The sequence below is a fragment of the Trachemys scripta genome, chromosome 4 (assembly GCF_013100865.1).
Source record: "Trachemys scripta elegans isolate TJP31775 chromosome 4, CAS_Tse_1.0, whole genome shotgun sequence".
Lineage (NCBI taxonomy): Eukaryota > Metazoa > Chordata > Testudines > Emydidae > Trachemys > Trachemys scripta.
In genome coordinates, this window is record NC_048301.1 from 67,972,550 (window position 1) to 67,989,542 (window position 16,993).

Sequence of the window (16,993 nt, forward strand, 5' to 3'; positions counted from 1 at the left end):
ACTTTGTGATAGAAAAGGAGCAAACATTTCATCAAAAGCAGCTCAGTCTTCAATGTGCAGTTTTACTCTAAAATGTGAAAAAAAAGCAATCATTCTGCTCAGCGTATCTGCTCCTTAGGCCTGATTTGCCTCTCACAATGGTGTAAATCAGGAGTAGCCCCAATGAAGTCAGTGGAGTTACACTGGCATAAAACTAGTGTCAGTGAAAGGCGAAGCAGGTGTGTATTCAGGCACAGCTGCTGAGCTTACTGACAAAAACAAGGTCTTACAACTGTTTACTCCTATAAGCCCTGCTGAGCCAACACAGCCCTGGGCTGTGAGCTGGACCCGTTTTTCCCAGTACATAGCGAGAGACTAGAGCTGATTGCATTTTCCATCAAAAAAAGTTTCAAAGAAAGATTCCCAGTTTTTGCAGACTAGGAATGTTCCACAGGACAATTTTGATCTTGCTGATTTTTTTTTTATTATTTTTGTGGGGAAAATCAACATGGAATATTTTATTTCTGGTTGCACAGACTCAGACTGAAATATTTCAGTTTGCTGAACAGAATCTAAATGTTTCATGTTAGGTCGATTCAACATTAATCTGTGTCTGCTTGAGCTGCTGCCTCATGGGAGTTGAAGTTCAGATGCATTATTATCCCCATTCTAGTCTGTGGGCCAGCCTCCTGAGTGGACTCCATCTCCCATGGTGCACTGTGGTGGTTCAACCAGAAGGAAGTCAGTAGCACTTTGGGCTGGAAGTTAATGGGTCTAAGTTTCATGCAGGGACTTGATCTCACACCCAGTGCTGACACAGCAGTGTAGTACCGTGAGTGTACTTAACACTGTGTGATGTCAAACCAGTGGCTACTCCACAGATATAGAAAGCTGGGTGTATTCCGTTGTTGAGTGCACAATAGTTCTGTATAGTCACTGCACTTCTGGTTTCTAACTCATTGCTTTTGGATCTCTGAAATTATGAGAACTGCTTATAAATAATCCACATTTCCCTGTGGACACGTGGCCTTCACAGAGCAGCTCCAGCGTGATCCATGCCTCATCCATCTCAGTTAGTCACATCTTGGAAGCAAATAATGAAAGAGAAAAGTAACATGAGATGAGGAAGAAAGAAAAGTAATACCCATGGAGCTTGGCTGAAGACTCACATCCCCCATGTGAAGAACCAGGCAGCAGACTTCCAGTATTCCAGATGATGTAATGTTAATTTAAAGGCAGCGCACACCTCTGCCTCTGTGTGCTGATGAGCAGAGCAGGCAGGGGCAAGTATACACCCAGTCAGTTCCAAGGCCTCTAGCTAGAAATGGATACAAACTGTATCTGTCTGTTCAGTGCCGCAAAGGAACGTTTTACTTTTTGAAATCAAATAATTCCATTTTGCCTGTGGGCTGTGAGGAAATAGGAGAAGATGGAAGCAGGAGTCAGCTTGTTCTTCACGGAGGAAGTGGCTTAAATTTTGTAACAGTAATATTACATATTACATCTTCTGAATGGAATATAAAACCTAGACCCTGAGCCCTTGTGATCATTTAAAATTTTCACAAGAGTAGTGGAGTTCCCCCTGTTGTTTTGTCCAAATTCCAACACATGTAATTATATTATACCCCTCTAAATTCCCTCTAAAATTTCAGTCTGATAGAAAATTATTCACTTCCTGTCCTCACCTGTTTGATAGTGTTGCTGTTTTGCAGTTGCATATGTGCATCCGAAGAAGTGGGCTGTAGTCCATGAAAGCTTATGCTCTAATAAATTTGTTAGTCTCTAAGGTGCCACAAGTACTCCTGTTCTTTTTTGCGGATACAGACTAACATGGCTGCTACTCTGAAACCTGTCTGTATATTGTAGCAGTAGCAACCACTATAACTGGAGTGCAATGTCCAACATAATGCCCCTTATTCAGTTAACTTTCTTATCAGCCATGTTTGAGAGTAAAATATATACATATGTTCCATATGAATGGATGGTAGTGACTCCTGCTTAATTCACATACATTCACATATATCCAGTGACTGGGGATGAATTTGGCTAATGCCACGTAGGAGCTAAATGGTGTTTAACCAAGTTAAATATGCTGTAGATTTGCCTGGGATCATGGGAGCCTTCCTAGCTTGGGGGGAACCAAACTAGAGGGCTCCCTCAAGAAGAATTTCAGGAGCCTCCAGGGTGGGATGGGTGCTTCACTCACAGCTGTGCTCAGCCTCACCTAGTCCAGGGAGCTTCTGGGTTTGATGTCATCTCCAACTTCAAGGCTGGAGGCTGCAAGATGAGAAGATATTTACATGCAGGGCGGGGAGTAAATAGCAGAAAAGGGAAGGATGGGAAAAGAGAAAGCATTGACTAATGAACACTGCTGCAGATGCATTTCCATATAAAAGCTGAATACAGGAGACAGCCAACAGAGAAGCTCTCCCATTTTCTGAAGTGCTGGAGGGACTGGCTGCCTTATTTACATAAGTTCTTGTGTAAACATCACAATCACCTCTGACAGGGGTGTAGGTTTATCTTGGTCTGGGATCAATGGAAACGATTTTTAACCCATAGCATTGTCTTAGGTTGCCCAATTCACATATAAACATAATGGCATATTTGTGGTGTAATGATCCCCAGGGCTAGGAAGCTGCCAGAATTGCTATTTCTCCAAGCTACAGTAAGAAAGGCCATGCTGTAACAGTTACCACAAAATATTTTTAAGTTATTTAAATATTTTAGCCTTGACTAATTTTCTAGGGGACTATTGCTTCCTGTCCCTGCCCAGCATTTGGGGACAGAAAGCAAAGCCTTTTCCATTGGGAGCCTGTAACTCTGGAATGTTCTCTCCCTCCACAGACAGAGCATATTAGCAAGTGCAGTTCTGCTTGGAAAAGTGGTTCTGTTAAAACACTTATGGCAAAGTCCCATAAAAAGTCGGAGATATGAAATCAATGGAATGCTACAGACACTTAATAGGATTCTATAGAAATTACTCTTGAAAGTGATAGGATTGATAGATTCTCAGTGATTCTCAAACTTTTTTACTGGTGGCCCCTTTCACATAGAAAGACTCTGAGTGCGATCCCCTTTATAAATTAAAAACACTTTTTTATATATTTAACACCACTATAAATGTTGGAGGCAAAGCAGGGTTTGTGGTGGATGCTGACAGCTCGCAATCCTCCATGTAATAACCTCGTGACCCCCTGAGGGGTCCCGACCCCCAGTTTGAGAACCCCTGGAATAGAGAATCATACCAATTCTAGAGGTTTTATGAAATCTCCCACAAAATTCTGTATACTGTCTACAGTGAGGTTGCACAAGTGTAGCTGATAGGAATTTAGTAAATGACTTCAATGATGATGTTCAAGAAAGAATAGACTGCAGCTCACTCTCTCTGCTGATTTGGCTCTGCAAGGCTAATGGGAGTAAAAAACAGTAAAAACTGCCTTTTGTCACTAATGTCAACAGGTCTGAGTGTAAATATGCACCAGGAGCAGATGTTTTGAGTGAGATGGTGCCATTTTTCAATACTATATATTAAAAGTAAAACCGCACTTTCAGGGAGAGGGTCAAGATAGTCTTGTTTCCTTTTTAGTGGCATTTTGTTTGAGAAGTAATTTTAAATGTTGATAATTACAGCATGTTTGGGGGAATGGATGGTTATCATAGTGTCATAGACATTACTGATGGAAAAGAACTAATTCGTCATCTAACCCTGAAAGGTGAGCTGTCAGGCTGGAGAGAGGTTACTAGTGGAGTTCCTCAAGGATCAGTCTTGGGCCTAGTTATTTAAGATTTTCATTAATGACCTTGGTACAAAAAGGGTACTCTAAAATTTGCAGATGACACAAAGATGGGCGGTATTGCCAATACGGAGGAGGACCCAAATATCATAAAAGAAAATTTGGACAACCTTGAAAACTGGAGTAATAGAAATTGGATGAAATTTAATAAGTCCATGACCTTGCACGTTGCCGTAGGGATTAACAGCAAGAATTTTTGATGTAAATTGGGGATGTATCAGTTGGAAGCAAGAGAGGAAGAGACAGACCTGGGGTATTGATCAATCATAGGATGAGTATGAGCCATCAATGTGATGTGGCCATGAAAAAGGCTAATGCAATCCTAGGATGCATCAGGCGAGGTATTTCCAGAAGAGATAGGGAAGTGTTATTACCATTATACAAGGAACTGGTGAGACCTCATCTGGATTATTATGTGCAATTCTAATCTCCCATGTTTAAGACAGATGAATTCAAATGGGAACAGGTGCAGAGAACGGCTACTAAGGTGATCAGAGGAATGGAGACCCTACCTTAGGAGAAGCGGCTTAAGGAGCCTGGACTGTTTAACCTAACCGAACAAAGGCTGAGAGGAGTTACGTTTGCTCTGTTTAAATACATCAGAGCGATAAACACCAGGGAGGGAGAGGAATTATTTAATGGCCAGTGTTGATACAAGAACAAATGGATATAAACTGGCCATCAATAAGTTTAGGCTTGAAATTAGACAAAGGTTTCTAACCGTCGGAGAAGTGAAGTTCTGGAACAGCCTTCCAGGGGGAGCAGTGGGGGCAAAAAAACTAACTTGTTTCAAGACTGAGCTTGATGAGTTTATGGAGGGGATGGTATGATGAGATTGTGTACAGTTGCATATGGCCCATCCACAACAGCTACTAGTAAATATCTCCAGTGGCCTGAGATGGGACACTAGGTGGGGATGGCTCTGCGTTACTACAGAAAATTCTTTCCCAGGTGTCTGGATGGTGGGTTTTGCCCACATGTTCATAATCTAACTAATCACCATATTTGGGAAAAGGAAGGAATTTCCCCCCAAGACAGATTGGCAGAGACCCTGGTGGTGTGTGTGTGTGTGTGTGTGTGTTTCTCAGCAATGTGGGACATGGGTCACTTGCTCTTCTGAACTAGAGTAAATGGTGGATTCTCTGTAACACGAGGACTTGAGTAACCCAGCCAGTGGTTCTGGGCCTATTACGTGAGTGAGGTTCTGTGGTCTGCAACATGCAGGTCTGACTAGATGATCTTGATGGTCTCTTCTGGCCTTAAATTCTATGAATCTAACGTTTCCTCCCACGTCAGTGACATATTGTTCCCTACATTGTAGTTCCTAGAAGAGGTGCAGTCCCATTTAGACAGAGACTAGAAATCAGGCTGTACTGGGTTCTGGCCCTGTTCTCTGACACTGATGTCCTCTGGTCTTTAAGCAAGACACTTGATCTGTCTGCTCCAGTATTCCATCTGTGTAAGGGAGATCATAAAACTTACCTACCTACCCAGGCTTGTTGAGAGGAATAATTGGGGATTGTCTACAAATATTTGCAAGTTTAACATGTATAACATCTAAAAGTTCCATAGTTCACTTTGAGCTACCTGCTTTAAAGTGGGAGTAGATCAAAGTGCACTAGGGAACTTTTAGCGTGCGGCAGCAGAGTCCACACAAACATGTAGTTGTGTGGTAGATTAGTCTGGGGTACATTTGCACCCCCACCCTCTTGCTGCAAACTAAATGTTCATGTAGACAAGCCCTTAGATAGTATTTGTAAAGTACATTGAAGTGCTTAGCCTTCACCTTAATCTAGCTGACTTTTAAATGTCTGCTCTTGTGTTTTACTCCTGGGCCAGCATTAGATTGTGATCACATGCACGTACAGAAAGCTATTGCCAATTCAGGAGCAATTTAGCTCAATGAGAAACCTGTCCCAGATATGCTAGTTGCATTCAACTCACTTTTTTATTTAATGCTTTCAGCATTTAATGCCCCAAACAACTATGGGCCTGAGCCAAATCCCTGGTTCCAAATTCCCCTGAAATGCATGTAAAATGCTACTGTTCTGATTGGGCAGCATTTTGCAATCTCTTTGCACAGACGTAAATGACTATATAAGGTGAAACACGTGGAGAGCCAGACCTACTGTGCTGGGCTCCCGGGCCAAATGGGCTCCAAAAAGAAAGAGAGAAGTGTCCTTACTATTGCCATTCTTTTGCAAGCTGACAACACTGATGTTATGAGGCAAGACTGGCCTCAGTAGTGCATCCACTCCTGGTAACTACATGAGGTACCCAGATGGGCACAAAACCTGCCCTCTGCCCACTCCTCCACCAATTTGGGAACACCATCATCTCTCTTCGGTCACTGACAGCCATGACTGTGGAATGCAGTGATACCAAACAGAGGAGGCCCAAGAAACAAGCATGAAAAAGGTTTAGCTGGACCAGGCTGGAAATCACAGTTTTACACACCTGACTTGTGGGGTAACACCAGAACTCGAGCTGGTAGGGAAATAGTTAAGTTTAAGTATGCACTTGAAACCCATGTGCTTTCTGGGGGCATAAATGTGACACCACCCAAAAATTATTTCCCTCCAGCACAAAGAGATGTTTCTTCCCAGCCTTTGATTTTTCTGCACCTGGGTCCCCAAAATTTCTTCCTTTCAAACTACTGTTCCACCAGACTTTTTTCTCCCCTTCTCCCACCACATCCAGTTGTGGTAGTATGTAGAAACTTGGTTTCACTGCTGTGTCGTACCCCTTCAATCCACTGGTTCCAGCCTTGATCTGCCCCTGGTGCTTTATAGTGAAGTGCAAAAGGACTGGATTAGAAATGGACATAGATCAAATCTCCAATCTGAACTCCCCACTCCACCTGCAAATTGGTCCCTCTATAACCTTCCCTCTGCACCCAGCCTGGACACACTCAACATTTAGGGCCAAATTGTGACTTGCAGGATGCACCCACACAGGGGAGTATGGGTTTATAAGGCACTCCCTTATTCTCCTGCAGTGTCACAGTCAGGAGCGGTGCCAGGGTTTTTGCGCCCTAGGCGGGGGTCCTTCCGTGCTCCCGATCGTCGTCGGCAATTCGGCGGCAGGGGGGTCCTTCTGCGCTCCCGATCTTTGGGGCACTTCGGCGGCAGGTCCCGGAGCGCGGAAGAACCCCCTGCCGCCGAATTGCCGCCAAGGGCGGCAAAATGCCACCCCCCCAAATCCTGGCACCCTAGGCGACTGCCTAGGTTGCCTAAATGGGTCACAGTGTGTGTGTGTGTGTGTGTGTGTGTGTGTGTGTGTGTGTGTGTGTGTGTGTGTGTGTGTGTGTGTGTGTGAGAGAGAGAGAGAGAGAATATGTATGTGTGAGAGAGAGAGCAGTCTCCATAGGACACTATTCCTCTCCTATGCCTCGAGTTGACTCTGTCCCCCTCCTCCCAGTATTCCAACCTGCACAGTAAAGGGCTCGTGCAGATTACTTCTGAAGAAAGAGGGCATCAGGGACCAAACTGGGACTCTCATATAATACTGTCCCAGATTCGCTCCTGGGGCAGCACACCCATGCGTGGCCCTTTCTCAGGGCTTGTGGTAACACCATGCTCTAGCGCTTAGGGAAGTTTGGACACTAACTACCGCTGGGGCTCATCCCTAGGGTGGCTGTTCAGTTTGGATAAGCACTAGAAATTGTGATGCTTCTAAAAACGTACCCACATTATCTAAACCTCTTGAGTTTGCAAAACTGGGCTGGAAATCTCAGGAACATGCTGTTTCTCAACATTTCTGGTACTTCCTGGTCAGGCCAGAAATATCACAAGAAAAACTTCTCTTTAAGCACTCTCACTTCCACTTACAGACAGAACCAATAAGTGCAGCGGCAGCAAGAAAATGAACCAAGGGTCGGGGGGGCGGGACATAGCAGAATGTCTTCAAAATGTCACAAAAGATGTAGATGTTGAGGTCAAGGTTGACTTAAAGTGGGCAGGCTCTGACACCTATCTGGTGTGAACGGAGCTTGCAGATTTCATTCCACTAGTGATCACTACGCTGGGCAGTAATTGATCCCAGAGAGATTTCAAGGTGGAGACTGCCCGTCTCTGCAGAGAGGCCTAAGACTGAATGGGCCATGGAGCCTGAACTCCTCTTTCCATCCTAGAGCTGCTGCCTGTAGGGTAGAGTTGAGGCACATGGCAGAATGGGGGAGGCGGAAGCTTTCACTGCCCCAGTCTACATTCTTCCTGTATATCAGTCTCCAGCCTTTCTCACCAGCAGTAACTTCACTTGTACACAAAGACTTTAAAAAACTGGCTTGGCCTGAGTTGTAAACCCAGGTTTTGGGGGAGGGGAATTTTCTTTCAGCTAAAACTACATCACCTATCCCTGGTGCTTTCTCTGCCCCAGCTAAAGTGTTGTTCTCACCCATTTCTTTCTCTGCAGCTAATTAGTAGGTCCCAGCCAGCACGCTGTCCGGAGTTGGTAGCTCCCTTAATCTCTCTGTTGCTAGGGCACGCCGACATGCACCAGTGGTACTAGGTCCAGCGTGATGTGGGGGATTGTGGAAAGAAAGCGCTGATCAAACAGAGTCTGATTAAAAAAAAAAAAAGCCAGCCCTTTTTGGTGAGGCTGTAAAGTTCACAATGGGGAAAAGCCCCTGGTGAATGATAAGGCCTAAAGGAGCTTGTTAAATTGAGGCAAGCTGAGCTGACTTATCTTATCCTCCCCCAGCACGGAAGGCTCTTTTATCAAAGTGGGGGAGCAGAATCACTCCTTGATTAAACGCTTTGTACAAAAAAGTAATTATTTTCCTGAGGGTTTTCTGTAAATCGTCCGTTTAAACATTTTTGAAAAAGTGAGTCGAAATCCTGGTGAAAGATACCAGATTGACAGCACTGGAGACTGCAGGCCTTGGGTTTACCCCCAGGAAAGGAATTAACAGTCAGAGGTACCATAACCCTTCACCAGTACTTGCCAACTGAGCCAGCCAGTTTCCCAGGAAAAATAACAGCAATATAAAAAAATTAACTAAACTATTTGAACTGCAGTGAAGTTTAGGATCAAGTCTGAATTCAAAAGCAAAAGTTTCAGGTTTTGGGGCGAGTGTTTTTTATTATTTTGACCTAGTTCATCCATCTATAATTTCACTCAGGTTTAATGACAGGTTTCAGAGTTAGTCTCTAAGGTGCCACAAGTACTCCTGTTCTTCTTTTTACTCAGGTTTAAGGCGGTGAAACGATCTGTGCATTAAAAGAGGGTGCTGCTTAGGGCAAGGGGCCATTAAAAGAGGGCCCTAGGACAAGAAGACAGTCAGAGAGCACCTCCCACTCTGGCATGTACTCCCCAGAAGAATTCTGAAACCAGAAGAATTCTGTTGCCCTTTGCTAGAATGTCTCCAAGGACTCCTGCCGCTGTGCAGCATCTCTGCATCCTCTCCCTTCCTGCCCCCAATGGAGCCTGTGGTTTAAAAGCCACCATATCGCCCTTATTAAAAAGAAATCCATTAATGTAAGTAGTTACGTTAACATTCCCTGCGCAGTGCCCTCCTCTCTTAATACTTCCACCCCTGCCAAGAATTCCATTCTCAAGTCAAACTGTGCAGCCACCCAACCATTTGGGCAGGTGAGACACACAGACATCTGGTGCCACAAGTACTCCTGTTCTTTTTACAGACATCTGGCTTCTCCTAGGATGTATATACAGTTATTTATCTCACACAGATTTTTTTTTTTTAGTTTTTTAATGTGCAAATCCTTTTTGGTTAAATCCTTGCCCCTCCCACTTTGTGTAGTTCCTCCTTCACCATAGGAACAAGCAGGGTCCCTAGTTGAATTAAGAGGAGAGCATTTTCCACATGTCAGCCCAGCCTGAGAACAGAGCCTTACTGTTTGAGCTCTTTCAGGTATCAGAAGATCCTTCTGCAGGCTGGTGTAAGACAATCCTTTCTCGCTGAGGGCTTTCCTCTGAAGACGGATCAGGTGTTCTAAAAAGCAAGCCATCGGCTCTTAATTCTTTCTGACTTGGGCCAAGTCTACACTACAAACTTTTGTCAGCATAGCTATGTCAGTCAGGGGTGTGATTAGGTGTGATTTGTGACTAACATAGAAGCAGACCCACTGTATGTGAGGTTTGATCCCTTGTGTCCATTTGTAAGCAGTGTCTATTCCTGATGCAGTGGCAGGTTGCTATACAGTGCAAAGCCATCTCTGCTTTCTTCCAGGCCCAAGCATAGTCTTTCTTCATCACTTTTTGATGACAAGTCTTTTGTGATTCCTGCGATCCTGAGAAAATATCTTTCATGCACTCCCTCACATTTCAGACGAGGCTGAGAGGCACTTTATACCACAATCTCTCTTGGTAAATTGGTTGCACAATCACTCCTCTCTAGGTTTCATATGTGCATTGTGCCTCCCAGTTTCCACTTATAGTTTGTAATCACTGCTTCTGTGTTTGGGGAGAGTCTGCCATAGGATGACGCATTTCATTGTGGTATGGAGGCTACTAGTGTGATAATTCTGTGTAGGGATTAGTAGCAATCTAGTTTGTTGCTGTTTTTTATTTCTTTTTCTCAGTGACTTGGTATTTTTGGTGCTGGTCTAGCATTTCAAGCACTTTTCAGCTGTAGGCAGGGCTGTTTGCCTCATTTATTGGCAGTTTACAGTTGTTGGGCCTGAAGAGGAACAATGATGGCTAGAAGTGGAACACGTTTTTGTTCAGATTTAGTTTTTGCTCTACTAGTGCTTAGTGGCAGAGGGAACATTTGTGGCTTTGGTTGGAATGGCACCAGGGGGGTACCTGCTCTGCAGCCATTGTTGTTGCTAGAATTCCTGGGCAGAACAGCCTTGTCTACACTAGAAAGAGTTTGCTGGCAAATCCTCCCAGCAGAGACACAGCTTATACCAGCAAAAGAGTGCTTTTGCTGATCTAGCTGATATCAGTTCCCCAAATGAAATAAACTCTGGGACTTTTTGCTGGTATAATTGTGGCTACACTAGGGCTTTTTTCAGCACAGCTTTGTTGATTAGGGGTTGATTTTTTTCGCACTCCTACTGACACAGCTGTGACAGCAAAACTTTTAACTGTAGGCCAAGCCATAGTAGAGTTCTGCTGGGGTTTTATTCCAATCAGAGTAATCATCTGTTAAAGTTGGGCCTCAGGCTTCACTTTAGTAGAATAGTGTTTGATTGTATTTTCCAATAGCTTTAGCAGGAGTTTTATTGGGGGTGGGGGGTCGTATTGCGTTATGACAGAAGGCCTGCAGGCACATGCACACCCAGTGTTCACTAGCAAACATAAGTGGAGGTGAGAGCTCTTTGCCTAAAATATATTTTTATTGTAGAGCAAACAAAAGTACCAGCTTTTTGTCTTTATTGGCAGCTAGTGTCCAGCAGGCAACCCATGTAGGGGCATCTGGAATCAGAAACAGCTAATGCCGCTTCAAGCAACATTTACTTGCGACCAGTTTGGCTTAACAGTGAAATCCTTGCTGACCTTAAACGCAAAAAAGAAGCTTACAAGAAGTGGAAGATTGGACAAATGACCAGGGAGGAGTATAAAAATATTGCTCAGGCATGCAGGAGTGAAATCAGGAAGGCCAAATCACACTTGGAGTTGCAGCTAGCAAGAGATGTTAAGAGTAACAAGAAGGGTTTCTTCAGGTATGTTAGCAACAAGAAGAAAATCAAGGAAAGTGTGGGCCCCTTACTGAATGAGGGAGGCAACCTAATAACAAAGGATGTGGAAAAATGTACTGAATGATTTTTTTGCCTCTGTTTTCATGAACAAAGTCAGCTCTCAGACTGCTGCACTGGGCAGCACAGTATGGGGAGAAGGTGACCAGCCCTCTGAGGAGAAAGAAGTGGTTCGGGACTATTTAGAAAAACTGGACGAGCACAAGTCCATGGGGCCAGATGCGCTGCATCCGAGGGTGCTAAAGGAGCTGGCGGATGTGACTGCAGAGCCATTGGCCATTATCTGTGAAAACTCATGGCGATCGGGGGAGGTACCGGATGACTGGAAAAAGGCTAATGTAGTGCCCATCTTTAAAAAAGGGAGGAAGGAGGATCCGAGGAACTACAGGCCAGTCAGCCTCACCTCAGTCCCTGGAAAAATCATGGAACAGGTCCTCAAGGAATCAATTCTGAAGCACTTAGAGGAGAGGAAAGTGATCAGGAACAGTCAGCATGGATTCACCAAGGGCAAGTCATGCCTGACTAACCTAATTGCCTTCTATGAGGAGATAACTGGGTCTGTGGATGAGGGGAAAGCAGTGGATGTGTTATTCCTTGACTTTAGCAAAGCTTTTGATACAGTCTCCCACAGTATTCTTGCCAGCAAGTTAAAGAAGTATGGGCTGGATGAATGGACTATAAGGTGGATAGAAAGCTGGCTAGATCGTTGGGCTCAATGGGTAGTGATCAACGGCTCCACGTCTAGTTGGCAGTCGGTTTCAAGTGGAGTGCCCCAGGAGTCGGTCCTGGGGCCGGTTTTGTTCAATATCTTCATTAATGATCTGGAGGATAGTGTGGACTGCATTCTCAGCAAGTTTGCAGATGACACTAAACTGGGAGGAGTGGTAGATACGCTGGAGGGTAGGGACAGGATACAGAGGGACCTAGACAAATTAGACGATTGGGCCAAAAGAAACCTGATGAGGTTCAACAAGGATAAGTGCAGAGTCCTGCACTTAGGATGGAACAATCCCATCCACTGTTACAGACTAGGGACCGAATGGCTAGACAGCAGTTCTGCAGAAAAGGACCTAGGGGTTACAGTGGACGAGAAACTGGATATGAGTCGACAGTGTGCCCTTGTTGCCAAGAAGGCTAACGGCATTTTGGGCTGTATAAGTAGAGGCATTGCCAGCAGATCGAGGGACGTGATTGTTCCCCTCTATTCGACATTGGTGAGGGAGGCCTCATCTGGAGTACTGTGTCCAGTTTTGGGCCCCACACTACAAGAAGGATGTGGAAAAATTGGAGAGAGTCCAGCGGAGGGCAACAAAATGATTAGGGGGCTGGAGCACATGACTTATGAGGAGAGGCTGAGGGAACTGGGATTGTTTAGTCAGCAGAAGAGAAGAATGAGGGGGGGATTTGATAGCTGCTTTCAACTACCTGAAAGGGGGTTCCAAAGAGGATGGATCTAGACTGTTCTCAGTGTTACCTGATGACAGAACAAGGAGTAATGATCTCAAGTTGCAGTTGGGGAGGTTTAGGTTGGATATTAGGAAAAACTTTTTCACTAGGAGGGTGGTGAAGCACTGGAATGGGTTACCTAGGGAGGTGGTAGAATCTCCTTCCTTAGAGGTTTTTAAGGTCAGGCTTGACAAAGCCCTGGCTGGGATGATTTAGTTGGGAATTGGTCCTGCTTTGAGCAGGGGGTTGGACTAGATGACCTCCTGAGGTCCCTTCCAACCCTGATATTCTATGATTCTATGATACTTCTCCTTGGATTTCCAAGTGGCAATCTGGGGAGTCAGCAGGCCTCAGAGTACTTATTGTACCATGGAGCATCGATCCCAGTAGAAGCGCTTCCATGGAGTTTCAGGGAAGGGGCGGCACTAATCTTCCCTTTCTTACATCCTACTCTGCAGCCTTGAGGCTTTTGTGCTTTGCTCACACACAAGCAGAGGCGATGGTCTGGTTCTATATTCATTTTCACTTCCAGCTCCTACCATGATACGTGGCCATGTGTCCCAGACACTGCTGACCTTTTGGATGAAAAAGCTCGCTCTCATTATCCATAGGATACCCACTTATTTGAATGTCGTGCAGGACACAATAATCATACTGCAACTTCATTATGCTGAAGCATGATATCAGGCCACTCAGAACCCTGAGCCTCTGGCTTCCTGAAGGAGTGCTCTCTCCAGCTGATCTGCAGCTGTATTCTGTACTCCATCCTTAATCTGGTAGCCTTCTCATTAAGGTCAAGAAAAATATAGCCAGAATGAGGATTTCAGGATTTGTGATACCTAGCGGAGTAGCAGGCAGGCACCTAAATAAATGTTCTGATATTCAAAAGTACTGAGTACCCAATAGCTCCTACTGACTTCAGTATCTTAGTTGACGTCCATGAGAGTTGTTGTGTGCTCAGCACTTTAGAACAACCAGAGAAGAAGCTGTCCCCAGGGAATCCCTCCCAGTTTTATTCTGAACCCAGTATGTACTGGAACAGGATTTTGGAAGTTAATGGCCCAATCTTGCTCTCATGGCAGTCAATAGCAACATTCCCACAAATGTTAATGATACAGAATTGGATCTTTAGTGAATCCTGGGCTGTGTAAGCTGGGGAATATCAAGTAGGAGTAGGAGTACAGAGGTATTGCTTCTGTAGATGACATTAGTGAGACTATTACTGAAATACTCTGCCCATTTCTGGTATCTGCACTTTAAAAAGAATGTTGAACAATTGACACGGGCTCAGAAAAAAGCTATGAGAATAACTTGAGGTATGGAAAACCTGTGTTACAGTGAGACACTAAAGAAGCTCAACCTAGTTAGTTTATCCAAGAGAGGGTTCGGAGGTGACTTGATCCTGGTCTGTCAGTACCTATCTGAGGAAGAGATTTTTTATAGTAGATGGCTCTTTAATCTAGGAAAAGCATAATAAAACCTAGTGTTGGAAGCTGAAGCTAGACAAAAGCAGTCTAAAAATAAGGCACACATTTTTTAAAGTAATTAGCCATTGGAACAATGTACTTATGGGTGCGGTGGATTCTCCATCACTTGAAGTCTTTGAATCAAGACTGAATATATTCCTAAAAGATAAGCTATGGCTCAACCAGAAGTTCTGACTTTGATGCAGTAATTGCTGTGTGAAATTCTATGGTCTGTGTTCAGCAGGAGGTAAGACTAGCTGGAGCAGCTGCCGTGGGGCCTGGGATTGTGCCAGGGAGCAGGGACCAGGATCCAGAGGTGCTGGAACAGGCCCAGGAGTGGGCCAGGGAGACTCAGAGGTGCTGGAACAGGCCTGGGAGCAGGTAGGAACCCCCAAGACCCTCCTTCCAAACCCAGAGACAGCTCCTCCCCGGCCAAGTGTCAGTACCTCCCTTGCTATCCCACTGCCTCTCCCCAAATACCATACTATTTAGCTCACTAGCTTGTTTTCAAGAGGTGTCAATAACTGCGGGCACATGTTGCAATCTTTGGGTTCACTGGGCATGGTCACTCTTTGACCCAGATGGATGAAAATTTAAGAACGTTCCTGTGTCTCTGTCATCATAGCATCTGTAATTGAAATGACTGACACTGCAGAAGACACAGGAATTCTAAGAAGAAAAGAAATTGAATGGGAAGGAAGAAGACTCATAGCTAGGCAAAGAGCTAGGTACTTCTGCTTTTCCTCTGAGAATCCACTCCTGGCGGCATGCTGATGTTACAGCAATTAACCCGAAGTGAATCATGCCTGATTGTAAGGAACTGCAGTACCCTCTCAAATTCACTTCCTCCTTGGCAACAGAAACTTAATGTCTACATATCTCACAGGCTCATCAGATTCTTTAAAAAGAACACCATTGTGATATCATCACAGCAATGAAATACAGATTTGCTGTTGTAGCTGTGAATTACAACAGCCAGGCCCGGCTCTAGGTTTTTTGCCACCCCAAGCAAATAAATTTTGGCTGCCCCCCGTCACAGCCCTGGGCTCCTCGCTGCACCCCCCTGCCGCCCCAGCCCTGGGCTCTCCCCACACACACACACACACACCCTGCCGCCCCAGCTCTGGGTTTCCCCTACCCCCCCACCATTACCCCCCACACACACCTCCTGCCGCCCCAGCCCTGGGCTCACCCACCCCCCCATCTGCACCCTCCTTCCGCTGCAGCCCTGTGTCACTGGTAACTCGCTCCCAGGACAGGTCATTCAGCAGGAATTTTAGATGTGCACAGAACACAGACAGGATTGGTTCCCATATGGTTACAGAACTGCAGTAAAGTGGAACAATTTTCAGCTTGTGTGATTGGAGGATATCTGGATGCATATTATAAGACTGTCCTACATAAATGAGGAAAAGTTGAGGTGCCTTTATTATTCTTTTGTTCCACTATTTCTTTCTATGGGGAATTTGCCAATGCAATATCACTGTCTTCCTTTTAAACAAACAAACCAAAAAAAGGCAATGGCTGTTGAAAATAGCAATTCCAGTCCTAATAACCACTGGGAAGCATTTCTTGCTCAATTTTAACCTACTTTTTCTACAGCAAGTTACAGTGGATCAGTATATTTGATTTGGGAGAAATGAAGTAACAGCTGCCCAAACTGAGCTTGAGCACTCCTGAATTTTGAGGTGTTCAAATCTGGAAGGCAGGTGCTGGGGGGGGAGGGGCAGGGGGCCTGTGGCTCCACAGGGGAGCACGGCACCATGTATGCAGAAACGTGTCTGGCGCTGCGCGAAGCCAGACATGCTGGTCTGAGTGGCACGGTAAGGGGGCTGGGGGTTGGAGAAGGGGTAGAAGGTTCCGGGGGGGCAATCAAGGGACATGGAGCGGGGGGGGGTGGAGGGGGCAGAGGGTCGGGGGGGCAGGGAGAAGGGGGGGTTAGATTGGTCAGGGGTTTTGGGGGGGGTCAGTCAGGGGACAGGCAGCAGTTGGATAGGCATGGGAGTCCCAGGGGTTTGTCAGGGGACAGGTAGGGGGTGGAGTCCTAGGGGGGAAGTTAGGGGGGGTCTCAGGAGGGGGCAGTTGGGGACAAGGACCAGTGAGACTTAGATAGGGGATGGGGTCCTGGGGGGCAGTTGGGGCAGGGGTCCCAGGATGGGGTGATCAGGGGACAGGGAGCAGGGGGGTTGGATGGCTTGGGGTTTCTGTGGGGGGTAGTCGGAGGGAATGGATGGGGGCAGGGTGGGGCTACCCTCCCTCCCCATGGAGTGTCCTATTGTTTGAATCTTAAAATATGGAATTCCTACTCACAGTGCAGCTCTCCATTCATAGCAGGCTGCAGCATGAGGTCTCAGCTTCCTCACTCCCTCCCCCTCTTTCCTGTTGGTAGTGGCCAAGGGAATGCTGGGAAATGTAGTTCTTTCCCTGCTCCAGGGCTGGCTCTATAGGCAGGGAGCTAACCAAGGAACTACAGCTCCCAGGGCCCCCTGTTGGTTCTCAGCTCCCATGCTGGATCCCTGCCACCCCTGCAAATGGGTTGCCCCAAGCAAGTGCTTGCTTTGCTGGTGCCTAGAGCTGCCCCTGACGACAGCATCTTCATTAGTAAGCAGTAGGCTACTGGTAGCTCTGTGCAGCTAGAGAAAAT

The 16,993-nt window shown here is 45.7% G+C and overlaps 1 long non-coding RNA gene across 1 annotated transcript; it reads right to left on the minus strand.

Moving 5' to 3' along the window:
- Positions 1–573: 573 nt before the first annotated feature.
- LOC117875884 lies at positions 574–16,714 on the minus strand. Its single transcript, XR_004645379.1, has 3 exons — positions 16,660–16,714; positions 2,204–2,256; positions 574–1,062 (listed from the first exon to the last, which is right to left on the minus strand). It is a non-coding gene; the product is annotated as an uncharacterized LOC117875884 (long non-coding RNA).
- Between the last annotated feature and the right edge of the window lie 279 nt (positions 16,715–16,993).